Source organism: Schistocerca nitens, chromosome 1, assembly GCF_023898315.1.
Source record: "Schistocerca nitens isolate TAMUIC-IGC-003100 chromosome 1, iqSchNite1.1, whole genome shotgun sequence".
Lineage (NCBI taxonomy): Eukaryota > Metazoa > Arthropoda > Insecta > Orthoptera > Acrididae > Schistocerca > Schistocerca nitens.
Window position 1 is genome coordinate 537,750,310 of NC_064614.1, and position 26,365 is coordinate 537,776,674.

Consider the following 26,365-nt stretch of genomic DNA (forward strand, 5'->3'; position numbering starts at 1 on the left):
GATAATCATCTAGTAGCAGTGTCATCAGCAAATTGCTGGAAAATGGATTGCAAGTGCCACTGGCATAAAATTTTATTCCATTTAGATGTTGCATCAAACATTCAAACATTTCCACCAATTTTTTAATCTCATTAGCTGGTAAATTATTTCATTTCTAATCTTGAACATTCTCAGATCCTGAATTGAACACTCACAAATGAACAATATATTCACTCATTATCTGATCTCCATTTGACAGTGAATGTCCTGTGCTGTCATGTAGTAACAGTTTTGATTATCTTTGTCTTCATAATATTCACTCATTGTCTCATCCCCATTTGACAATGAATGTCCTCTGCTGTCTTCTATGACTTCATAAAAATAAAAAAATAAAAAAAATAATAATAAAAAAAACTGTCACCATTAATACTCGCCACTTTACACCTAAATGCGAATTTAACAGCCAAAACAACAACTTCTTCATTGGGCATCTACCAAATAGCAGACTCACAAAAGCTGGATGGTATTTCAAGACAGCCATTTGTATGATATTATGAAATGGAATGGTTTCATAGGCTCAGTTGTGGCTAAAGCAAGCATAGGTTTTGGTTTATTCATAGAATACTGGGAAAGTGGTGTCAGTCTACAAAGGATACTGCTTACAAATCACTCATGAAACCCATTTTGTAATAATGCTCAAGAGAGCCAGGCCTGCACCAAATAGCACTAACAGGGATATTGAACTTATACAGAGAAATCAGCATTAACAGTAATATGTTTATTTGATTCATGGGAGAGTGTCACTGAGATGCTAGAGGAACCAAACTGGCAGACTCTTGAAGACAGATGTAAACTATCTCGAGAAACTCTACTTACAAAGTTTCAAGAAATGGCATTAAATGATTCCAGGATTATAATCTAACTCCCCACTTACAGCTCGCATAGGGATCATGAGGACAAGATTTGATTAGTTACAACACACAGATAGGCATTTAAACATTCTTCCAACACTCAATATGTGAACGAAATGAGAACAAACCCAGATAACGGGTACAATGGGATGTACCCTCTGCCATACAGTTCACAGTGGTTTGGAGAGTATAGATGTAGACCCAGATGTTGACAGAGGACCTACCTAGTGTAATGAGTCAAATTATAGGATATGAAAATCATTCTTATTTAAAAATGTTCGAAATGCATTATATGAGACTTTATGAGATTAATATTCAAATAGATGTGAACCACTTGGACATCTGTTAAGCTATCATCTGAGTTGTGTCTGGTAAGTTGAGTTTTGGCATCTGAATAGTACACTTGTCTCATCAGGAAACATTACAGCTTCTGGATAACACTTTAAATTCAGAGGAAGATTGTTTATGGAGCTAAGAACAAGAGTGGAACTGGTATTGATCCTCTTGGGACCTTGTATGACATATTCTCACTTTCTGAGGCGAGTGTCATACATGTAGCACAGCACGTCAATGAAACCTCTCTGCTTCCTGTTATCAAGGTAAAACTCCATCCATGATAGAGTGTTGCCATTAACGTCATAACACTTTAGTTTGCCACAAAGAATTTTTTGATGATCAAGTTAATAAAGGATGTAGCAAGTTGAAAATATAACAACATTATTATTTTCTTGTTTAGCTTTGTTAGGACTTAATTTGTAAGCCCTTGTATTGCTTTCTCTATCTAGAATCCTTTATGAAAGGCAAACTGAGGAACAGGGAACAAATTTTGCTCAAACAAACAAGTCAGTGTTCTATTATAGGCCAGATCCTCAAACATTTATGAAAAGACTGGAGAGAATGAAACGGTTCTGTAATCAGAGGTGGTTTCCTATCTCCAGTTTTATAAATGTGTTTTACTACAGCATATAAGTCTGCTAGGACATAAGCTTTGACTCCTTGAGTGATTGCAGAGGTAGCTCAACTTTAATGCTGTCATCACAAGATTTTAATATGCTGTTAGAAACACTGTTATAGTCAGCAAAATTACTCTTTTTAGTGACATGATGGGTTTTGAATTCTTCTTTTTCTTAAATCTTAAACTAATATCTTTTAAACTAATATTTTTTTTGTGGTGTATCTAGTGTCTACACAATAAATCTAATACACCTGCATTTGAACAAAGGAAAATCTTGGATGGAATGTAACAATAAAGCAACAGGATTATTTTCTTGTTTAACTTTATCAGGACTTCATTTATGAGCCCTTGCATTGCTTTCTTTACCTAGAATCCTTTATGGTAAACAAACTGAAGGATAGTGAACAAATTTTGCTCAGATATATTAGTCAGTGTTCTATTGAAAGTCTGGCTTCAACGGCCAGGGGCTGTGGTCGTGTTTGTGTGTGTCTTGCATCGCTTTCTTTATCTACAATCCTTTATGAAACACAAACTGAGGGACAGTGAACAAATTTTGCTCAGATATATTTGTCAGTGTTCTATTGAAAGTCTGGCTTCAACAGGCAGGGGCTGTGTGTGTGTTTTCAACAAAGGCCTCGTTGGCCGGAAGCTCATTTTGTGACAGTCTTTTTGTTGTGCCTATCTGTGGCTCAGCATATCTAAGCATCTGTATTTGGTTTTTATTACGGAATTGCAACGTTCGCTGCCGCTGTGAGGCAGTGATCATTAAATTTCATGGCCCACAATTTGAAAGCGTCGACATTCCTGCTAGTGTTATTTTAAGGGGAACTCAGTTTGTTTGTTTCTTTCGTCTCTCCTACTCCATAAAAAAAACTTTTAAATGAAAATTCCCTACGGAATGGAAAGAGTTGTGCAGAGGTTACGTTTGAAATTCGCTTTCAAATTAAACTGAAATATTATTTGTCAAGCATTTTATGCAGTTGGTTAAGCAATATTAGACCGTTTCTGGGCAAAGTTGGTTTTAAAAAAAGCAGTAACATTCGTTTCTTTTTTGTAGTAGGGTAATTACGGACGCTAAACTGCCGTCAGGACATTACCGACGGCGTGACGCGGTAAGCCCCCACCAACGGCGCAGACGCAGACCGGGCGCAAAAACTGCCGAAAAACTGGGAGAGAGAGGCATGTGAATTCTCTTACCTCTCTTGCTCCAATCTTCTGCCTAAGAGAAGTCTTTCTCTCGGGTCGTGACTGCAAACACACGCTGTTGTCACAGTGCCATGTCGTACAAGTGGCATCGCAAAGAAACGACTATTAGAACAGACCTAACATGGTTTACATGGAAACAGCGCGCTCGGTTCACACAGCTGCCACCTACACAGCTCGATCATGTCCAACAATGATGTTCTTGCTGTTCTTCGCTGCGGTACTGTAGGATCTCAAAGGCCTGCGAGTGAGTGCTAAATTAATGATTATATTATCTGATCGAAGACCTCCGATTTTTTACGCTTTCGGCTAGCTGAGGACTGAAGCGAGACGCGACAGTGGAGGAAACAATTTTTTTTTTAAAAAAGTGCAGAGGATATGTAATGTACTTGGAGGGAGGCGGGGGGGGGGGGGGGGAGAGAGAGCTTGGGATGGGGTACAATTTCGTTGCTTTTCCATGTAACAGTCGCATAACAAGGCGGATTCGACGCTGCGTCTTCAGTAGTAATTGCCGTGTTAAAAAATGGTTCAAATGGCTCTGAGCACTATGGGACTTAACTTCTGAGGTCATCAGTCCCCTCGAACTTAGAACTACTTAAACCTAACTAACCTAAGGACATCACACACATCCATGCCCGAGGCAGGATTCGAACCTGCGACCGTAGCGGTCGCGCGGTTCCAGACTGCAGCGGCTAGAACCGCTCGGCCACCCCAGCCGGCGCCGTGTTAAATTTAAGGCTTTTTCGTGGAAGCCATTTCTATAAATATTGCGTATTTCTCATTTCAGTTATCGCAGAATACTGTCGAAATTAATGGACATTTTGAAGAAAGAAAAATTTACTTCAAATCTCATTAGATAGATAAGTCAACTATAAGTAGTTGAAAACCTGGTTTCGATGTCTTGAATTTTTTAAGAAATATTGGATGTGTCTACTTTACATGAAACAGCAGGGCCGTAACGAGGGGATGGCGAGATTGCCTCCTGCGAAGGCCGCAGGATCGGAGTGGACGCAAAAGGAAAAGAAGGGAAGACGGTTTAAGAATTAAGTTGGGGGTAAGAGATACGCACCCAAACATCAAAACAGCTATGGGGATATCTGTGACAATGCCAGCGACTGCAGCAACGTGGGAACGCACTTTCAGGAAATTACATATGATTGCGATCGAGTATGGGTGAAAGTAGATTGCAAAATTTAGCTGTCTTGTTGCTAGAATACGACACAGCTCGTAAACCTGACGTTGGTAATATAACATTTGTAACCAATACTTTATGCGCTAGTAATAATTTATGAGTTGGGAATAAAATCTGTCCTTTATGATACATCAGACTAAAATCAATGAACGCATATAATAAGGCACAGATTATGTTTTGCTTTAATTTTTTTAGAAACTTTATACAATTTTTAATTTGTTTACTACAATGATACACTTAATTCATAGTGCGCAATATTTTCTATCAATGTAGTTCATCCAAGTAATATTTCTCAATAATGCTTCATTTTAGTAACCTGCCAGGTTAGCTGAGAGCACTAATGCGCTGCTTCCTGGACTCGGGTAGGCGCGCGATGTTGGCTGGTGTGCCAGCCAGCCCGATGTAGTTTTTAGGCGGTTTTCCACATCCCCCTAGCTGAATACTGGGCTGGGCCCCACATTCCGCCTCAGTTACAAGACTCGCAGACATCTGAAAACGTTCGCACTCTTCCACGGATTACACTCGACACAGACAGCTGGGGCACACTAATTACATCCCGGGGGGTACGGGGTGACGGCAGGAAGGACATCTGGCCACCCCTTAAAAATTAACCTTGCCAAATCCATTCTATGTCCACCCTGCGTAACTGCGGGACAAGGCAGTAACAAAAGAAGAAAGAATGCTTCATTGTAGTAAACTTTCCTAGAAAATTATAATATTTGCTAAATCTGGGCAAAAAAATTGCAGAAAGATACATCTGCAAGGGGTGGGAGTGGGGGAGGAAGGGAGGGTGGGGGCGGGAGGCGGGAGGCGGAGCTTCGGCCCTTCTGCCAGGAGCACAGGGCCACCTCGCTATGGCTCTGTGAGACACACAATACATTTATTCACTATAGAATAGTATCATATCTAAGTATTATTAAATTATTGTTACATGATGCAAGCTAAATATTAGCCGTTAAAAGAAAGTAGTAACTGAACAGAAAATAATTCTTGGCACTTTGATACTTTTTATTATGGCGTTTTTCTGTCGGTTGTTCAAGGAACGGCCAACATTAGCGAGCAAGAAATAATCCTATATCGCCAGGAGAATGATCCTGCTCACATACCGACCGCGGAGATGGCGAAAGTGCAGTAGATGGGTTTTTTAGTGGTTCCAAAATTTGTCATTCGAAACTTAACGTTCATGCTCTTTGGGGCGCGTCGCATGTTGAACAACGTTCACTCTACATCTACATCTACATGGATACTCTGCAAATCACATTTAAGTGCCTGGCAGAGGGTTCATCGAACCACCTCCACAATTCTCTATTATTCCAATGTCGTACAGCGCGCGTCAAGGATGAACACCTATATCTTTCCGTACGAGCTCTGATTTCCTTTATTTTATCGTGGTGATCGTTCCTCCCTATGTAGGTCGGTGTTAACGAAATATTTTCGCATTCGGAGGAGGAAGTTGGTGATTGGAATTTCGTGAGAAGATTCCGTCGCAACGAAAAACGCCTTTCTTTTAATGATGTCCAGCCCAAGTCCTGTATCATTTCAGTGACCCTCTCTCCCATATTTCGCGATAATACACAATGTACTGCCTTTCCTTGAACTTTTTCGATGTACTCCGTCAGTCCTAACTGGCAAGGATCCGACACCGCGCAGCAGTATCCTCTCAGCACCGCGCAGCAGTATTATCTCTACATAGGACTGACATTCCAGCTCAGCACAAGGCAACGTACCGGCTACAAGTTGGTCATTTAGAGAGAGTTAAAAAGAAAACAGGATACAAAGTTCCGGTTATGGCCCAGTTGCAGGGTATACCTCTGTCAGTGAGAAAGGGCGACTGTGCTAAGGCCCGTACAGTATATGCAATTCTCTGCAGCTCTCATCTGAGAATGAAACATGTCGATTCCAATCACGAGATGGTTCACTATCTTTTGGTGCATGGTCCTTATCCAGTGCAATTGCACAATTACTGCATAGAAAGAGCGGTGAAACTTTCTGGTAGATTAAAACTGTGTGCTGGATCAGAAGTCGAAAATGGAATCAGTAGCTTTTGTAGGCAACTGGTCCACTGACTGAGGGTGTGCCTGGATAGCTCAGTCAGTAGATCAGTTGCCTGCGACAAGCAAAGATACTCGGTGTGAGTCCCATTTCGACGTAAGGTATTAATCAGTGAGGAAGTTTCAAAATTAGCACACACTGAGCTGCAGTGCGAAAGATCATTGGTAAAAAGAGAGATGCCTATCAGAGCGGCCAGTGTGACCTCGCAAAACAATTAATATTTCAGTCCCCTCAATATGATGAATACAGACACATTTTAGTTCTACCGGACATGCCACTTTACGATGTGATAAGTGACCCAGATTTTGGGAAACAGTTTAATATAATAGTAGGGCCTAAATAATATTTACAGTAAAATTCACAAATATTATGTAACCGTGGCGAACACCAAAACGTATATTGCGGTGGTTTGTGGGTGAATGATGGCATGCGCTGGTAATTCTATCAATGATGAAGGAGCCAATGATGAAGGAGCCACCCTACCAGCGGGGGCGGACACCTCGTCTCCACCACGGCCTGTAACGAGCAAGCCAAGTGAATGCCTAGCCGGCCGGAGTGGCCGAGCGATTCTAGGCGCTACAGTCTGGAACCGCGTGACCGCTACGGTCGCAGGTTCGAATCTTGCCTCGGGCATGGATGTGTGTGACGTCCTTAGGTTAGGTAAGTTTAAGTAGTTCTAAGATCTAGGGAACTGATGGCCACCGCAGTTAAGTCCCATAGTGCTCAGAGCTATTTGAACCATTTTCTGCCGGCCGCGGTGGTCTAGCGGTTCTAGGCGCTCAGTCCGGAACCGCGCGACTGCTACGGTCGCAGGTTCGAATCCTGCCTCGGGCATGCAGAGGGCCTTTGCCTTCGACAGCAACCATGACAGCAATATTATGGTCGATGCAAAAGCAAGAGAACTCTTTGCAGGGAAAGCAAATGAAAAACTCGAGAAAGTTTACAGCTGTACACTATGCAATAAAGTGACATTGAACAAACAGAAATAATTGCCATGTGTTTCAGTTTGAGGATGGAAAATGACAACGTAAAATTAAAAGTGATGGCACCTTTTTTCTTGCAGCCTGCGTAACAAATGCAATGTTTCTAGGAATGAATGTTGATTCTCAGTTGAAGTGGTCTGAACACACATACATAATTACAAAATGTCATCAGCATGTTTTTCCCAGTCTTGTCATCAATGTGTAACACCCAGCGCCTTTTGCTCACGTACACTGAGGTGACAAAAGTCATGGGATAACGATATGTACATATACAGATGGCGGTAGTTTCCCGTAGGCAAGATACAAAAGGGCGATGTATTGGCAGAGTTGTCATTTGGGTCGTGCGGTAGCGTTCTCGCTTCCCACGCCCGGGTTCCCGGGTTCGATTCCCGGCGGGGTCAGGGATTTTCTCTGCCTCGTGATGGCTGGGTGTTGTGTGCTGTCCTTAGGTTAGTTTGGTTTAAGTAGTTCTAAGTTCTAGGGGACTTATGGCCACAGCAGTTGAGTCCCATAGTGCTCAGAGCCATTTGAACCATTGTCATTTGGGACGGCGTGAAGACAGTCCTAAATGAAGACGCCTGACACACCACAATCATGGGCAGCAAGCATGAATTTGCTGCGAACTCCATCATACATCGGAGGAACGAGAGTTCTCCGTCCAGTTCCACGTGATGGAGCTGTCATTTGTACTCAGGTGATTCATGTGGAAAGGTTTCCGACGTCATTATGGCCGCACGACAGCAATTTACAGACTTTGAACGTGGATTGGTAGTTGGAGATAGATGCTTGGGACATTCCATTTTGGAAATGTTAGTGAATTCAGTATTCCTCGTTCCTCAGTGTCAAGGTTGTTCTGAGCGTACCAGATTTCAGGCATTACCTCTCACAACGGACAAGCAGTGGCAGGCGGCCTTACTGAACGACCGAGAGAAATACCGTTTGCGTAGATGATGGTGATGACGATTTATGGTGGAGGGCGCTAAACAGGTAGGTCATCAGCGCCCTTGCATTAATGTTATACTGAAGAAGATTTTCATAATCTATGGAAGGATCAGTAAACTGGTAAACTACGTTTGATCCCACCACACGGAACGTAAAGCAACACCAGCAGGGTGAGGTTCAGAAAAGCCCATAATAAGACCCCAGCGAGACACAGCGGGATAACTAAATGAAATCATGGCGAAAATACCTGTAAAGATGCTGTTAAGAAAGGGACAAATAAGCGTGGCTGAATGACGACGTAGAAACAATACGTGACCCAGCCACTCTGTGACACATTAAGATTGCACACCAAGTATTTTGGGAAGAATTCCGGACACCGCACAAAATTTTAAGACACGAACTACACTCGTCTCGTTATCAATTAAAATAGAGGGAAGATAGATTCAAAATGGTTCAAATGCCTCTGAGCACTATGGGACTTAACATCTTAGGTCATCAGTCCCCTAGGACTTAGAACTACTTAAACCTAACTAACCTAAGGACATCACACACATCCATGCCCGAGGCAGGATTCGAACCTGCGACCGTAGCAGTCGCGCGGTTCCGGACTGAAGCGCCTAGAACCGCACGGCCACCGAGGCCGGCTAGGGAAGATAGAGCTCTCAGTGTTAAGAGACAAGCAACACTTCAAATGGCTCTGAGCACTATGGGACTTAACATCTTAGGTCATCAGTCCCCTAGAACTTAGAACTACTTAAACCTAAATAACCTAAGGACATCACACACATCCATGCCCGAGGCAGGATTCGAACCTGCGACCATAGCAGTCCCGCTGTTCCGGACTGAAGCGCCTAGAACCGCACGGCCACCGCGGCCGGCTAGGGAAGATAGAGCTCTCAGTGTTAAGAGACAAGCAACACTGCGTGAAATAACCGCAGAAATCAATGTGGGACGTACGGCGAATTTATCCGTTAGGACAGTGCGGTGAAATTTGGGTTAATGGGCGCAGACCCCACGAAGCCAAAGACCTAAATTGTCACAACAGCACAGTGCAAACTGGTGGTGGTTCCATAATGGTGTGGTCTGCGTTTACACGGAATGAACTGGGTCCTCTAGTCCAACTGAACCGATTATTGACTGGAAACGGTTGTCTGCAGACCATTGACTTCATGTTCCCAAACAATGATGTCGTGTCACAGGGTCACAATTGTCTGTGATTGCTTTGAAGATCATTCTGTACAGTTCGGGTGAACGATTTGGCCACCCATATCGCCCGACAGGAATCCGATCGAACATTTATGGACATAATCGAGAGGTCAGTTTGTGCACAGAAACCTGTAACGGCAACACTTTCGTAATTATGGAAGGCTGCAGTAGACCTACCACGACTTGAGTCCATGCCACATCGAATTGGTGCACTACGCCGGGAAAAAGGAGGTATCAGTGACTTTTGTCACCTCACAGTGCTATTCATATGTACCCTCAATTTTTAGCTTCAAAACTCTTTTAAGGGGGACAAATTCACAAAATCTGAACACAGTTCTCGAACTACAGAAAAGGGCCATTAGAATAATAATAATAAATAACAGAAGTTGAACTCATTGTAAAGATCTGGGTTGTTCAACGACACCATATGAGTAAATATAAAAAAAATGACATTGATAATTAGAGCACAAACAGCTCTCTCTACGACCATGGAACAAGATCTAGACTGAACTTACATTTACCAAGAAAGAATAAACATAAAACTCGCAACAGCATTTTCTACCAAGAAATAGAACTGTACAACAAATTGTCCAAGGAGTTTAAAGAGATTACTAAAACAACCTTATTTAAGAAGGTAATTAAAAAGAGCCTGTTAAGCGTACACTCCATACAGTGAATGGTTACTTAGATAACACAGAATAGGAGTTTAATGAAAACTGTAAGACAAATAAATAATATTAATAACGATGACAAAACATCTATTATTTAACGTAACACTTTCCCTACCTCTTTTTTCTTATTTTCTTTGATTGCTTTTTTTCTGGAAAACACTCAGAGCTGCTAACAACTTATTATCTTTCCGAGCTCAATAAGTCGCTCGTTATAGATGGCTGCTGACTCAATTTTTCAGGTTAGCAAATGGCAAGCTGAGGCACACAGAATGGAAAGCAAACAATGTCACTATTCCCTGACGTCAGCTGATGGTGTGTGTAACGCTACGTTATGAAACGATGTGTGTATAGTGTGTACAGTGTCAGGGAGTGAGAAATAAATGAACAGTGTAGCATAGCCTTTTGCATTATTAAATAATTTCTTTGCAAAACATTATTCTACACTAGGGATAAACAGAATTAAGTAGTACTGTTTTAAGCATACTGTCCTTGTATTCGGGAGGGTAGAAACAGCAGTCTTCATCTGGCCATCCTGATTTAGGCTTTCTGTGGTTCCCCTAAATAAATTCAGGCAAACGCCATGTTGGTTCCTACTAGAAGGCTACGGCCAACTACTTGTTTCGTCCTTATCAAACTTGAAATTTAAGTAGGGCCTATGTAAATGCCTGTATATATGAATTACGTTGTTTCTGTTGTAATCTGTAATCCCAAGATATGCCCACTGTCCATGTAAAAGTGATCTACGGATAAATAAAACTACTACTACTACTACTATTACCGTCACTACACGACCACAAGGCGCCTCCAGAACCACGCTGTCATAGGTTATAAAGGATATTGCTATCAGTATTAATTAAGTTCAGTATTAGTTACTGACATAATCTTAGGACTGTTCGGTATTATTTGTTGACGTAATCCTAGCTATAAATTAGATGTTTGTAGAAGAAATAGGTATAGTCGATGTAGGCATACGTCTATCAGTGATACAACTCGTTCAAGCGGCTGGAAGCCAGTGAAGACGGTGAAATGCTTGACAGAAAGAGGCTGAGATGTAAACTAAGGACTGGTTAGATGTAAGTAAAATCCTTTCACTTTTCGAACAACACCATTGAAATTATAATTCACGAGCTTTCAGCAGGTGTCAATGTCATCATCATTAGGAGTTAAGACTACTGCTTTGTGGGAATGGCAATCCCTCCTTCTTCTATGCACGAAACGGAAGCTTTTTACAATAATGGGCTGAAATCTCGTATGCACGGAAGGCGAGTCAGGCAGTGCACGGCAGATAGCTGTACCGTGCGGGCGTAAAATTCGGGCCACGTGTGGAAAATTCTGGACTCTGCAGCTCCGTGCATTGAAGGAAGAGGCCATGCCTCCGGAAATCAGTAGTTCTAATCCCCGAAGAAGATCCGGCGACAGCCGTCGAATTCTTGAAATAGTAACTCAGCTATTGCGTCTTAAAGACCGAGAGGAGTTTATTCGATTTTGCCAGACTAATGACTACGGGGATACATGTTTGATGTAGTTTGCAGAAGAGAGGAAGTCTCGACATTTAATCTGAAGCTCCCAAAAAGCGGAAGCTAACCGCAACACATAGAAGGCAGCCCGTGACATGCATGAGACCTGTTTAATTTGTATTTATTAGAACAAGTAAATTTGACCATGCAGTACTATTGCCGAAATACCGTTGAATGTTTGTGAGGGTTCATGGTTGGTTCAAATGGCTCTGAGCACTATGGGACTCAACTGCTGAGGTCATTAGTCCCCTAGAACTTAGAACTAGTTAAACCTAACTAACATAAGGACATCACAAACATCCATGCCCGAGGCAGGATTCGAACCTGCGACCGTAGCGGTCTTGCGGTTCCAGACTGCAGCGCCTTTAACCGCACGGCCACTTCGGCCGGCTGAGGGTTCATGATAAGAAACTAAAAGCTGACGCAGATTTCATGCTCCCAGAGACGTAAGATAAAATACTGAAAACATAAAGCTCTAAGCTCAATGTTTTGGCAGCTGAACAACTGCACGAGCAAAGAAATTGGATTTTTTTAAAACCTCTGGCCATGCGGTACACTGAGACCCGGCAGATTATAGAGTTCGTTTCATTTTCAGCCACAATGCCGAGCGGCAGATGGAATACCAGAAGGGGATGCATAATTTTAAGAACAATGAAAACGCGTTAACGAAATTTTATCATATCTAGGATACGTGCACACTTTGAAAACCATTCTAAAGCGCATTGCAGAGAGTAATTATCTTTGTGCCACCTGGTGGGGCGAGGGAAGAATTCCTGCCTAAATGTCTCTATGCGTGTTTCAGAAATAAGCCGATTTCCGCTGCATATGAACTTCTACATGAACACGACCGGTTTCGTGGTGTCAAATCTCGTCTTCAGGTGTACATTGCAAGATAGAAGACGTGGAATCGACATTATGATGAAAAACATACCTTTGGTATTCATGTATCCTCTATGACAACCAATATGAAATACTCACAAGTCAGTAAAACATTTGAGTCCTGCTACGAGAAGAAGGGGGACTCAATCTTCTCAAAATAAAATACTGTTACCCGTAACAAGCAGGGCGCCATAATTCAAGTTGACGAGCTGAAAAACTGACACGTTAAAGGCGCGTGTACCTACAATGAAAAGAGTAAAATTAGAAAACAAGAAAAGGTAAAAAGCCCCAGCTGGCAACACAATGCCCGTGGTTCCATACCAGTAAGTGGCGGACAGCAACACTACAGCGCCTCGCCGTGCAGGGCCACACAGCTGGTCACTCCTGGTATGAATTGTTTTCTTGACCATGGGCTTTCAGTGTTGCTAGCAGGGGCTTTTACCTTTTCTTGTTTTCTTACTTTGCACTTTTCATTGTAGGTAAAGGTGCTCTTAACATGTCAGTTTTTCAACTGGTCAGTTTCAACTGTGACGCTCTGCATGCTGCGGGTAACTATTTAATTTTAAGAAGGTTGATTCTCCTTCGTTCCAGTATCAGGGCTTAAAAGTTTTACTGATGTGTGAGTATTCCATACTGGTTGTCACAGAGTATAGATTATTAGGATAGGTGTGTTTTTTTTATCATAATGTCGGCTGTACGTTTCCTATGTTGTAGACGTACACCTGAAGATGTGATTTCATATCACGGAACCGGTCCTATTGCTCTAAACGTTCAAATAAATCTGAAAGCAGTTTATTTCTGAATCATGGATTACTTCAGCTGCAATTGCACTCAACAGAAAACTACTTGTCTCTGTGGGGGCGCCATAATTAGCCTTATCTTGTTTCCATTGTCGCCACGGAAGCGATATGTAGGGAGACAAAGAATATCTCACCGTTCTCCACTTAAAATTGTTCTTTGAGACTTGGCAACTAGGCTTTTGCACGGTAGATGGCCTATATCTTCGCTGTCAACCCGATCAGGTTTCTCATAATTTCCGTGACACTCTGTAAAAAAAAAAAAAAAAAAAAAAAAAAAAAAAAAAACACAACAACTTAGGAATACTCGTGCTGCCGGCCGGAGTGGCCGAGCGGTTCTAGGCGCTACAGTCTGGAGCCGCGCGACCGCTGCGGTCGCAGGTTCGAATCCTGCCTCGGGCATGGATGTGTGTGATGTCCTTAGGTTAGTTAGGTTTAAGTAGTTCTAAGTTCTAGGGGACTGATGACCTCAGAAGTTAAGTCCCATAGTGCTCAGAGGCATTTGAACCATTTTTTAACACGGCAATTACTACTCAAGACGCAGCGTCGAATATTCCTTGTTATGCGACTGTTACATGGAAAAACAACGAAATTGTACCCCATTCCAAGTTCTCTCTCCTCCGCCCCTCCCCCCTGCCCCCCTCCAAGTAAATTACATATCCTCTGCACTTTTTTAAAAAAATTGTTTCCTCTACCGTCGCATCTCGCTTCAGTCCTCAGCTATCCGAAAGCGTAAAAAATATGCTCTTAATCCGTTCTGCACATTTTTCAGTCCCCCACAGAAGATATTGTTTCCCGATAGTTGCTTCTCACATTGGCCTAAACTACATTTAATGAGATCTCTTCCTCGTTGTTCTTAGATTCTCCATTGCTGGAAGAGGCTTTTGTATTACCTTTATTCTGTATTCATACAGCACCACCTTACACCTGGGCATTTGTTTTACAAGTAATGCAGACACTCACATGAAATAATGTTTTCGGGCCAATGTTTGATCTTTCTTTTACTTACTATCTCAGTCCCATACGGACATGTTATACCTGACTATCGTCAGTACCTTGAGAAAAAAATGCTTTCATGCATTAGATACTTTCTCCATTGTGTCTGCAGATCCTGTGGAAACCACACACCCATCCTTTCACTTTCAGATCATCGCCCCTAGCGAATAAAGAGCAATAAAATTTCCTTCCCTCACGAAGCTAGTGTATCAGTTGTCCTTGTATATGCTCCGAGGTTACGGAAGTCATGGGATAGCGAAATGCACATATACAGATAGCGGCATTATCGCGTACACAAGTTATCAAAGGGCAGTGAACTGGCGGAGCTGTCATTTGTACTCTGGCGATTCAAGTGAAACGGTTTCCGACGTGATTGTGGCCGCACGATGGGAATTACGAGACTTTCAACACGGAATAGTAGTTGGAACTAGGTGCAGGGGATGTTCCACTTCGGAGTTTGTGACACTCTAAAGGAATGACACTTGTACAGAGAGGGAATGTGTTGGTATCTGTATGGAGCCCAGGACACTGTAGGAAGTGGGCAGTGTCTTCCAGAAGTACGATACACTAGCCTGTCCACCGCTACCTGCAAAGTATTCTGGGAATGGCCAAAGCCCATTTCCTGCACAAAGTTCCCTGTCCCCATACCAGTGCATAGTGTGTGTGGCTTTATCCCGAGTCAGTGCCTTATCAACCTCTTACTGGCAAGTAGCTTTCCGTGTTTTAGGCTGAGGCTGAGTTCACTGAGACTACTAAAGGGATCCTCTATTGGTTTATAACGGGCATCAGTTTAAGGTGGACTACACAAACAAACAAGAAGTGATTTGCTAACATTGTGTAAGCTTTATGAAGAATAAATGTAAATGAAGACTATCCACAAAAAATAATGTTTTAGGGGAAGGTAGACATGTCTATATTCCAGGTGAAGCAGCGAATGAAAGGCGAAAAAATTTTGTCAGTGAAAAGAAGCGGGCAAAAGAAACAGACGCTATAGTTTCATCAGTTTATGTTGAAGAAGTACGGCAGCTCTCCAATTGACGCTACGACTTAATAACATAGTTACCATCACACAGAAGAGCGAAACAATCGTTACATCACATTGGCGAAAATATGTGGGAACTACACAAGATCTCACCAATTGTGGAGGAATATTCTCCCACGAAAATAATTTACTGATGTATAATGATAGCAATTTTTTATTTGCAGATGATAACAGGGGACCAATCATGGAATACTTATAGATAAGCTCAAGTACTGTGGTATGAATGGGACAGCGTTTAAATCATACCTAACTGGAAGAGTGCAGAAAGTTGTAATAAGCAGTTCACATAACATGCTAGAGACTGGTGATTTCTCAAACTAGGGAACAATCAAGAATGGGGTGCCGCAATGTTCGGTCTATGGTCCTCTGCTGTTTTGAATATATATTAATGACTTGCCATTCTATATTCACGAAGATGCAAAGTTGGTACTTTTCACCGATGATACAAGATAGCTATCACACCCAACAGACAAGAATTAACGGATGAAATTGTAAATGATGTTTTTCAGAAAATCATTAAGTAGTTCTCTGCAAATGGGCTCTCATTAAACTTTTGTCAAAACACAGTATATACAGTTCCACACAGTAAATGGAATGACACCATCAATAAATATGGACTTCGATCAGAAATCGGTAGTAAGGTAGAATATTCAAAATTTCTAAGTGTATGCATTGATGAGGGGTTGAACTGGAAAAAACACACTGAAGGTCTGCTGAAACGTTTGAGTTCAGCTACTTACGCTATTAGGGTCATTGCAAATTTTGGCGATATACATCTCAGTAAATTAGCTTACCACGCATATCTTCATTCTCTGCTTCCGTATGGCATCTTTTACTCATCATTGAGTAAAAGAGTGTTCATTGCACAAAAGCGTGTAATCAGAATAATTGCTGGAGCTCATTCAAGATCATCCTGCAGACACTTATTTAAAGAGCTAGAGATCTTCACTGTAGCCTCACTGTATCTATATTCACTTATGAAATTTGTTATTAACAATCAGAATGAATTCAAAAGTAATAGCAGTGTACATAGCTACAACACTAGGAGAAAGAATGATCTTCACTACTCAAGGTTAAATCTAACTTTGGCTTAGAAGGGGGTAAATTATGCACAAAAGTCGTTGGTCACTTACCTAACAGCTCAAAAGTCTGACAGATAGCCATATAGCATTTAAAAGGAAATTAAAAGAATTTCTGAATGGCAACTTCTTCTACTCATTAGATGAATTTTTGGATATAGTAAGTGGGTAATTTCCCCACCCCCACCCAAAAAAATTAAAAATATTAAGTGTCATGTAATATTTTGTATAATGTAATATCTTGTATAGACACCTTTTATTATGTTGATGGTGTTAGGACAGCAACCAGCCACAAATTTACTTTGAGTTCCTTTATTCAAAGGAAACCGTTACCGGTTTCGAATCGTTGCGATTCATCATCAGACGGTTTACACGCTTTCTTTCTACATTTGGTGTGTTTTTATAGATTAATTGTCGTGAAACGTCGGTTTCGAGTGTTTGTTTCCATAACGTTCATCCAATCGATGTAAATGTATTCACACTGCATCCTCGTTGTTGCACACGTAATAGTTCTCACTGTACACTTTAGATTTGTCGCTGAGATCATTCCAACCACGCACCACATGTTTTGGTACGTACCTCGTTGTTGCACACGTAATAGTTCTCACTGTACACTTTAGATTTGTCGCTGAGATCATTCCAACCACGCACCACATGTTTTGGTACGTACCAAAACATGTGGTGCGTGGTTGGAATGATCTCAGCGACAAATCTAAAGTGTACAGTGAGAACTATTACGTGTGCAACAACGAGGATGCAGTGTGAATGCATTTACATCGATTGGATGAACGTTATGGAAACAAACACTCGAAACCGACGTTTCACGACAATTAATCTATAAAAACACACCAAATGTAGAAAGAAAGCGTGTAAACCGTCTGATGATGAATCGCAACGATTCAAAACCGGTAACGGTTTCCTTTGAATAAAGGAACTCAAAGTAAATTTGTGGCTGGTTGCTGTCCTAACACCATCAACATTTGTCTTCAAAAACAGCCACGGTCTCCAACATGTCATCATATGACAAAATTGCACCTTTTATTAACTTGACACGTTCCACATCATTACGAAGTGTCGTATTCATGATCTATGGAACAAGTACTAATCTAATCTAATCTAGTCAAAGTGACAGAATTCTGGTGTTTGCCAGCGAAACCGGAAGAGCGTGTTTATCAATCTGCGGGTGGTAAGTTCCTATAGGACCAAACTGCTGAGGTCATCGGTCCCTAGGCTGACGCACTACTTAATCTAAGTTAAACTAACTTACGCTACTTACAACACGAAACCCACGCCGGAGGGAGGACTCGAACCTGCGGATGTGGGAGCCGCGCGAACCGTGGCAAGGCGCCTGAGACAACGGTGCTACCCCGCGCTGCTATCAAACTGTGAATCATTCTGTATGGATGGATCGTTCAAGGATTTGAGCAAGCTGTTTAGACAGCTGTTTATACTTTACGCTGACCTTAGCAGTTCTTGGGAGGAAACGGATATCACCCCAGATGTTTACGCTTTGCTGCCAAATAAAAATCGAGAAACATATGAACGTTTTTTAAGGCTATTAAAACTAACGTGCCTAGATAGAATCCTGTATCTCTGATGATGGACTTCGAAATTGCCGTCGTCCAAGCAGCTAACAGTTTGTTTCCTGGAGCAGAGATTACTGGCTGCAATTCTCATTTTATGCAATCTTTTTGGAGTGTTACGGCCTCGTTCCAGCCTATTAGGAAAACGAGAATATACGCCATTACAGATGAATGTGTTCTGCAATAGCATATCTTCCCCTAAAAGTATTGGGTGGTAATTGGCTGCGTATTCAGGACAGCAGTCCTGAAAATCAAAAGCTTCAGGACTTTTATGACTATTTTATGGACCAGTGGCTCGATAACGAACATATGCCAAGAGAGTTGTGGAATTGCAATGGAAGGCGCCATTGCACAAATAACGTCTGAGATGGATGGAACCGAAGAATAAATGCATTGACATCAACATTTCGTCCGAATGTTAACTCATTAGTGCAAAAATCTTTGAGATAATGCAGAGTACCACGGCCACCAGTTTAACAGACTAATTTAAAACTCTGATGGGAGAAGAAGAAAAAAGTTACCAGTGAAGACCGACGAAACGATTGCAAAGCATTAAAGAAACTCCAAACTGATGGGATTTCAAAATCACTTCTGACTTGTATGGCCTACGTACAGAAGTTACGATGACGAAGAGAACGTCAGAATCATTGAAAAATTTGTAAATACTGAAAAGTAGTTTAACGCAATCATTGACAATCTTGTAAATACTGCAAATAAATTTAATGGGAGACGAAAAGAGACCACCTCCTCTTGGTGTTCACTGTAAATGATACAAACTCGGCTATATACACTCCTGGAAATGGAAAAAAGAACACATTGACACCGGTGTGTCAGACCCACCATACTTGCTCCGGACACTGCGAGAGGGCTGTACAAGCAATGATCACACGCACGGCACAGCGGACACACCAGGAACCGCGGTGTTGGCCGTCGAATGGCGCTAGCTGCGCAGCATTTGTGCACCGCCGCCGTCAGTGTCAGCCAGTTTGCCGTGGCATACGGAGCTCCATCGCAGTCTTTAACACTGGTAGCATGCCGCGACAGCGTGGACGTGAACCGTATGTGCAGTTGACGGACTTTGAGCGAGGGCGTATAGTGGGCATGCGGGAGGCCGGGTGGACGTACCGCCGAATTGCTCAACACGTGGGGCGTGAGGTCTCCACAGTACATCGATGTTGTCGCCAGTGGTCGGCGGAAGGTGCACGTGCCCGTCGACCTGGGACCGGACAGCAGCGACGCACGGATGCACGCCAAGACCGTAGGATCCTACGCAGTGCCGTAGGGGACCGCACCGCCACTTCCCAGCAAATTAGGGGCACTGTTGCTCCTGGGGTATCGGCGAGGACCATTCGCAACCGTCTCCATGAAGCTGGGCTACGGTCCCGCACACCGTTAGGCCGTCTTCCGCTCACGCCCCAACATCGTGCAGCCCGCCTCCAGTGGCGTCGCGACAGGCGTGAATGGAGGGACGAATGGAGACGTGTCGTCTTCAGCGATGAGAGTCGCTTCTGCCTTGGTGCCAATGATGGTCGTATGCGTGTTTGGCGCCGTGCAGGTGAGCGCCACAATCAGGACTGCATACGACCGAGGCACACAGGGCCAACACCCGGCATCATGGTGTGGGGAGCGATCTCCTACACTGGCCGTACACCACTGGTGATCGTCGAGGGGACACTGAATAGTGCACGGTACATCCAAACCGTCATCGAACCCATCGTTCTACCATTCCTAGACCGGCAAGGGAACTTGCTGTTCCAACAGGACAATGCACGTCCGCATGTATCCCGTGCCACCCAACGTGCTCTAGAAGGTGTAAGTCAACTACCCTGGCCAGCAAGATCTCCGGATCTGTCCCCCATTGAGCATGTTTGGGACTGGATGAAGCGTCGTCTCACGCGGTCTGCACGTCCAGCACGAACGCTGGTCCAACTGAGGCGCCAGGTGGAAATGGCATGGCAAGCCGTTCCACAGGACTACATCCAGCATCTCTACGATCGTCTCCATGGGAGAATAGCAGCCTGCATTGCTGCGAAAGGTGGATATACACTGTACTAGTGCCGACATTGTGCATGCTCTGTTGCCTGTGTCTATGTGCCTGTGGTTCTGTCAGTGTGATCATGTGATGTATCTGACCCCAGGAATGTGTCAATAAAGTTTCCCCTTCCTGGGACAATGAATTCACGGTGTTCTTATTTCAATTTCCAGGAGTGTATCTATTGAAATTTGTAAAATATTCCCTAATGAAGACTGACGAGACTATTTCAAAAGCCAAGCCTCTTCTAAAGAATAATCACAGCATTCGCCTTGAGAGGTTCTTATAATCAGAATGTGTACGGGCGGACAACGAAAACAAAGTCTTTGCAGCGAAAACCCAGGCAAATGATATGCAGTTAAATCCATAATTTCTCCCGCTGTTAGAAGATGAGCAAACCAGCATGAAACTGGTAAACACAAAATAAATTATCACAAAAAGTGACTGGTCGCTGTTTTGCAACCTTTCAACATACGTCAAAATTAATTTCTATGACACGTGTTGTAGACTATAGCAGGCCCGTTGAGGATGCGGCTAGCTGAGCAAGTGCACTCATGATATTTCGCCGCCTGCGAGCATTCGTTGTAAAACTGGACCGTCAGCAGTCTTTGTGGTCTTTACTAGCGCAGCATAGCCGACTGGTAGCGCAGATGTGCAAACAATGGCCTTCAGGAGAATGACCAAAATTGGGTTCTGCGTAGCCTCAATTCGAACATACAGTATATACGGCGCTATGCTTAAGGGGAGACTCCACCCAAAAATTTAACTTTTCTGCTACCTTACCGATGGCAGCCAATTCTTAAAATAGTATCTGTTATGTAAAGATGTAGAAATATCCAAGTCCATTACTTCATTGGTCTTCGAGTCTTGAATTTTTAATATGATTTAATGGCATTCTTGGAAACCAAGTTTCGGTACTTGTACCACAGTTTTCACATGCCACATCTTGTAGGTACATTCACAAGACATAGTTCAACGGTTCTGTGCAGTCATCTTATGAGAAGCGTTAAAAATTATTTTCAGTGTTTATTTCAAATTTCAGTCTTAAATTTTCTTTGATTATCGGTACACAAATGTGATGATAAAATAAACAGCCGCCCGCTGTGACCGAGCGGTTCTAGGCGCTTCTGTCCAGAACCGCGCTGCTGCTACGGTCGCAGGTTCGAATCCTGTCTCGGGCATGGATGTGTGTGATGTCCTTAGGTAGTTTTAAGTCCAGGGGACTGATGACCTCAGATGTTAAGTCCCATAGTGCTTAGAACCATTTGAACCATTTTTGAACCATAAAATAAACAAATTACATTTTCGATAATATTAATGCATACTTCCTGCTAAAATTTCATGTAAATAGGTTAATATTTATGATTAAAAAGTTGGCACTGAGCTTATAAAATCAAACTTGTGGTAAAATGAATTTCAACATATTATCAAAAAATGAATGTTACTACAAGACACGTACCCATTAAAACTCATCGGCACCCTAACGTGTTACCTTCTACTTATATGAGGCTTCTTGTAATTTCAAAATCAGAGTAGCCTTTTTCTTGAATTTTCTGAATAAAAAATCTACCCACGTCTTCTTGAGGAGGTGCAGTGGTAAGCATAGCTGATTGTAAACCAATGCCTATTTCCTTGGAGCTTATTGATTGTACTGAACAGTACTTCAGTGTGTTCTCCAAATTGTCCGCCTCCGTAGCGTAGCGGTAGCGTTTCCGCCTATCACGCAGGGGGTCCGGGTTCGATTCCCGGCAGGGGTCTGGGTGTTGTGTGTCCTTTATCATCATTGACGCGCAAGTCGCCGAAGTGACGTCAACTAGAAAGGACTGGCAATACGGTGACCGAACTCCCCCGCATGGGGCCTCCCGACCAACAATGCCATACGCTCATTTCATTTCCCTGAATTTGTATCTACACAGTCGACAGGCAAAGTGATTGATTTCCAACGACTGACTACCAATTGTTCCGCATCAATTTGCTTGGAAATCTTGGAACGCTTTAAGCTCCTAGTTTGAGTGCATACCAATTTTCGGAGTAAAGATGCTTCTGTTAGATGGTGGTAGAAACAAAAAATTATCTATGGCATGTTTCATTGTGTCACAGCCCCTTAGGCAGTCCGTATTTCTTAGACGTACTTGTGATTAGAATACAGCCAAATCGTTTTGGAATCTTCAGAGAAAACGCTCCAAAGATGAGAGACAGCTATTAAATTAAAAAAGAGTGAAGTTAAAATGGTGAGTAGCTGTTTTTAAAGGGATGAAAATTAGTATGATGGCCGGGTTAGGAACTTCAAAGTGGTCAGGCACATCAGGATCAACGTATCAAAACAGGATACCTAGTCTATACGTTTACTGTATGTGATGGTGTTTTAATAGGCTTAGTTTTCTATTAATCTGCTTCAGAACTCTGAACGTAACGAAAACTTCAGTTTACAGCAACATTACAATGAAGTCTTTGCAAAAGTTTATGGACACCTGGAAGGTGAACAGCGAGCAGCCGATATGAAAAAAATTGGGAAAACCCTTTTCAACGATATGACTAAAGAAAGTATTCATCGTATGGGAACAGAGAAATAAACGTCTCAATAATTTTCCCAACGTTTTCACTATGAAAATACGTTTTTGTTTTCAGGAGGAACACTCAGAGAATGAATCTGCTGGTAGATCAAGTTACCATACTGCTTTTTAGCTTGCAAAGTTAGCTGTTTTCACTGATTTTCGGTTTATGTTGACAGTGTGGAAATTCGACTATAGAACTTCTGCACCCACAGTGAGGCATTTGCACGATTACTTTCATAGTAAAATTAGCCTCGTAGACTTCTGTTTCAATATAAATTTTCACGTCTTCACAAGTCTGCAGCTACGATTATGTTGGTGTTTAGACTTACGCGTACTAGCTGCTTTTTTAAACCAAAGAAGAGACTGAAACCCACCCACAGAAGCTCCTTGGCAGACTTCCTTCTATGTAATTATGTTTAACATTTTAATTTGTAAGTTCAAATTTCCTCCTAAAACGACAGCCACCATAAGGCTGCAACGGCCGTAATAAATAGCTGGCCACAGTTCTTTGTATCATCAAAATATTAAAAGAGATGTTGAATTTCAGTGATAGTTCTCATTCTGTTGAATTTCTTTGTCATTTTTCATTAATGCAACACTCTTAAAAATAAATTTGCCACGAAAAACCTTAATGAGCAAAGCTGAAGTGATAAGTGGTTGCTCACTGGTGCAGTGTGAGCGCGATCCACCTGGCACGAGCAGCCGCGCTGAACTGCTGGACTCCTTAGTGTGGCTGTGGAAAGCCGGTTAGGCCCGCAAGAGCCGCAGGCTCAGTGCAAGTGTCACTCCGTGCAAGTAGTCTAATCCCACATTTCGGAACTCGTCAGGGAATTCAATATTCCGAGACCCACAGTGTCAAGAATGTGCCGAGACTATCAAATTTCAGGCATTACCTCTCGCCATGGACAACACAGCGGCCGACGGCGGCCGATAGCAGCGGCGTTTGCGTAGAGTTGTCATTGCTAACAGGTAAGCAAACTACGTGAAATAACCGCAGAAATCTACGTGTGACGTACGATGAACGTATCCGTTAGAACAGTGCGGTGAAATCTGGCGTTAATGGGCTATGGCAGCAGAAGCCCGACGCGAGTGCCTTTGCTATAACAGCACGACGTTGACTGTAGCATCTACCCTGGGCTCGTGACCATATCGGTTGGAATTTGGACGACTGGTAAACTGTGGCTTGGTCAGATGATCCCTTTTTCAATTGGCAAGAGCTGATGGTAGCATTCGAGTGTGGCGCAACCCCAAGTTGTAAAGAAGGCACTCTTCAAGTGTTCCTAAATAACGATGTAATTTTAATGGATGGCAGTGTGCCATGTCAGTGGGGCATAACTGTTCACGATTGGTTTGAAGAACATTCTGAACAATTTGAGCGAATGATCTGGCCACCTAAATTTCCCGACAAGAATCGCATCGAACATTTATGGCAAGAAAAAAACATAAAAATACAGTAATGGAAGCAGGCGAAAGGGAATACAAACGTCTAAAAAATCAGATCGACAGGAAGTGTAAAACGGCTAAGCAGGAATGGCTAGAGGACATATGTGAGGATTCAGAATCAAATATCGCTGCAGGAAAGATAGATACAGCCTACAGGAAAATTACGAAGGCCTTTAGCGAAAAGAAAACCATTTGAGTGAATATCAAGAGCACATATGGAAAACCAGTTCGAAGTAAAGATGGGGAAAGATGATAAATGGGAGAAGTACATAGAGAGTCTATACAAGGGAGATGTACTTGAGGGCAGTATTATAGAAATGGAAGAGGAAGTAAACGGGGATGAGCTGGGAGATTTGATACTCTGAGGAGAATTTGACAGAGCACTGAAAGAACTACAACAAAACAAGGCCCCGGGAGCAGACGACAGTCCGTTAGAACTACTGATAACCTTGGGAGAGCCAGCCGTGATTAAATTCTTCCATTTGGTGAGCAAGATGTATGAAACCGGCGAAATACGCTCAGACTTCAAAAAGAATATAATCATTCCAGTTCCAAAGATAGCAGTCGCTGACGGATGCGAATACTATGGAACTATTAGTTTGATAAGTTGTGGTTGCAAAATGCTAATACGAATTCCTTACACGAGAATGCAAAAGCTGGTAGAAGCCCACTTTGGGGAAGATCACTTTGGATTCCGGAGAAATGTGGGAACACGCAATAATGACACTACGACTCATCATAGAAGATAGCTTAAGGAAAGATTTAGAGAAAGCTTTTGACAATGTTGAGTGGAATATTCTCTTAGAAATTCTGAGGTTGGCAGCGATAAAATACAGGGTTCGGAAGGCTATTTATAACTTGTACAGAAACCAGACAGCAGTTATGAGGAAGGGAAACAGGGGATGAGAACGGAGTCAGACAGGGTTGGAGACTATTCCTATGTTATTCGATATGTAGATTGGGCAAGCAGTAGAGAAAGAAGTTGAAAATCATCAAAAGCAAAACAAGGATAATGAAATGTAGTCGAATTAAATCAGGTGATGCTAAGGAAATTAGATTAGGAAACGGGACACTTAAAGTAGTAGATGAGTTTTGCTATTTGGGCAGTAAAATAAGTGATAATGGCCGAAGTAGAGAGGAAATAAAATGTAGAGTGACAACGGAAAGAAAAGCATTTCTGAAGAAGAGAAATTTGTTAACATCAAGTATAGATTTAAGTGTCAGGTAGTTTTTTTCGGAAGTATTTGTATAGAGTGTAGCCATGTACGGAAGTGAAACATGGATGATAAATAATTTAGACAAGAAGAGAATAGAAGCTTTTGAAATGTGGTGCTACACAAGAATGCTGAAGATTTAGTGCGTAGAACACGTAACTAATGAGGCGTACTGAGTAGAATTGGAGAGAAAAGGAATTTGTGACACAACTTGACTATAATCGTTTAGTAGGACGTATTTTGTGTAACACTTCTGTCACTAAATGTAACTGGGTTTCCTCTTTTGATGCTAGTCAATTGTCAGGATGAGCATTACTGCAAAGGGCATTTGATTCTAAAGCATTATGTCAGGGTGAAAATACTAAATAAATTAATTTTTCTCTCTTAACAACATGTGGGCAGGGTGGGTTCTTCCTTGGCTCGGGTATGAGGTAGAATGAAACAGCATTTTTACATAAGATAACTTTTATTGAAAGTTTTGTACATCTGTTTCCTTACTAGAAGTTCTGGCTCGGAGAGCGGCAGCTGTGTCGTTTGCGAAGCCTTCTGCTGCGGCAGCGGCGGCGTCTGATCACGCGTGGCGGTGTGTATCTCGTGTCGCCGTCTCGCCCAGTTGACTGGAGACGCGCATCGTGCTGTGGCCCGTTTAATTATTGAGAACGAAGTCGTGAATCGGATGGTGATACCTTGGATGTGGCGTCCCAGTGTTTCTCTTCTCTAAGCGGCAGCGTGTGTCAGTGTTGTGCGTCGGCCAGCGGAGCGGCGTGGCGGGGGAAGGCCAGTGTCCCGGACTCGAACAACAGACTCCCGCTTGCCAGTCTTCGACTGTCAGGTCTTCATCCCAGCTCACAGGTGACTGCTGATGTGAGGCCGTCTCCTTCTCGTCCTCACGAGTCACCCGAGTACGTTAAAATCAGTCTTCAAATACCTTTTAACTTCTGTCTTCTGGCGGCGAGGCTGCTGCTTGCTTTTCCATTTCAGCGGCGGACTTGGTGCGTCTGTGTATGATGTAGTCTCTTCTTGCATGACGGTCTTCAGCACTGAAACTGAACTGAAAACTACTACTACTCTTCTTGGGCCCACTGCGTCTCGCGTATTTATTCACTTCAGTTCACTAGAGGTGAACGACACGGT

At 42.7% G+C, this 26,365-nt stretch overlaps 1 protein-coding gene across 6 annotated transcripts in view; it reads right to left on the reverse strand.

Annotated features, from left to right (window-relative positions):
* The window catches only part of LOC126253597 (uncharacterized), a 323,092-nt gene that overhangs the window by 144,228 nt on the left and 152,499 nt on the right, over positions 1-26,365 (reverse strand). Inside the window, exon 1 of one of the 6 annotated variants that reach the window (XM_049955088.1) lies at positions 3,043-3,065. The exons of the other annotated variants lie outside the window; for them this stretch is intronic. The gene's annotated coding sequence lies outside the window, so the exon portion shown is untranslated. Of the gene's footprint in view, positions 1-3,042; positions 3,066-26,365 lie in introns of those variants that run through there. 6 annotated transcript variants of the gene reach the window in all.